General features: G+C 39.7%; 1 pseudogene; it reads right to left on the bottom strand.

Moving 5' to 3' along the window:
- Positions 1–554: 554 nt before the first annotated feature.
- LOC110313741 lies at positions 555–1,224 on the bottom strand (annotated as a pseudogene).
- Between the last annotated feature and the right edge of the window lie 212 nt (positions 1,225–1,436).

The raw sequence follows: 1,436 nt of genomic DNA, 5'->3' as shown, positions 1-1,436 counted from the left end.
TTTATCAATTCCCCCATCTCTTTCTTCCTTCTAGCCTGTTCCAGGTACCTCCCCTCAAATCATTCATGACCCCAGCTCTCAAGAAGTTGATAGTCACTCATAGACCAGAACTTAGAATATTCATCAGAGAGACTTCACCTAGCAACTGATGTAAACAGCTGTAGAGAGACCCACAGCCAAACACTAGGCAGAGCTCAGGGAATCCTGTGGAAGAGAGAGAGGTAGGATTTGAGGAGCCAGAGGTTTCAAGGTCACCACAAGAAAACCCACAGAATTAATTAACCATGGCCCATAGTGGCTCATAGAGACTGATGTGACAACCAGGGAGCCCACATGTTTCTGAACTAGATCCTCTGCATATATGTTAAAATTGTGCAGCTTGATGTTCTTTAGAGACTCCTAACAGTTAGATCAGGGGCTCTATGACTCTTTTTACCTGTTTTGGAACTTATTTTATCCTACTGGGTTTCTTCATCCAGCCTTGAAAGTATGGGCCTAGTCTTATCGAAACTTGTTATTCCATGTTTGGTTGATATCCCTAGAAGATCTGCTCTTTACTGAAAGGAAAGAAAGGAGGAGTGGACATGGGGAAGGGGACAGGACTGAGAGGAGTGGAAGGAGTGGAAACTTCCAGATCCTCCTCGACAACCTCTCTGTGATTCAGCAGACTGCATCTCTTGTTTAGAAAGGGCCTTTTTCACTACACAATTATGTCCATTAATAGTGTGGTATTTTGAACAACAATTTTGTCAACTGTGTCATGATCATCAAATGTTACAAAAGCAAATCCTCTCTTTTTCCCACTCTGTTTGTTTTCTATTTCTATGGTTTCAATCTTGCCATACTTTCCAAAGTTGCCTCTCAGATTATATTTTTTCATATTCTCTTTAATACTACCAACAAAAATTTTTCTTCACTGTTAAATGGGCACCAGGCTTTACAGAATTCTCTCTAGAAATAGCTCTCTTTAGTTTCACCACATGCCCAGCAACCTTGTGTGGCTGAGTACACATTGCAGCACCCACCTCTTCAACACAAGAGTAGGTCACAAAACCAAGCCTCTGGAACATTTTGTTTGGGGATTGCTCATTACCACACAATCTGTAAGTGTTCCCCATTTCTCAAACTGTTCTCTGAAGCTCTCATCTGTGGTTTCAAAGCTCAGACCAGCAATAAACAGCTTCCTCAGCTGCTCTGCTTCCTTTGGATCATGGCCCTCCATTTTGAGACTGAACTCGCCTCTTCCAGCTAGAGTTCATTATGTCTAGTATAATATATTTGAATAAAAACAATTTCTTCTGAAAAAATTAAAAAGCAATCACTTTTCATTCATCCTCAAATTGCCAAATTATTTTATTCTATAACATATACAAATCAAACCTAATAAGTGTATTGGCTGTAAACTTACAAAAAAAGTGAATACTTTAAAAAATAGA

Source organism: Mus pahari, chromosome X, assembly GCF_900095145.1.
Source record: "Mus pahari chromosome X, PAHARI_EIJ_v1.1, whole genome shotgun sequence".
Classification (NCBI taxonomy): domain Eukaryota; kingdom Metazoa; phylum Chordata; class Mammalia; order Rodentia; family Muridae; genus Mus; species Mus pahari.
Note: the sequence above shows the minus strand (reverse complement) of the source record. Positions and strands in the feature narration are given on the sequence as shown.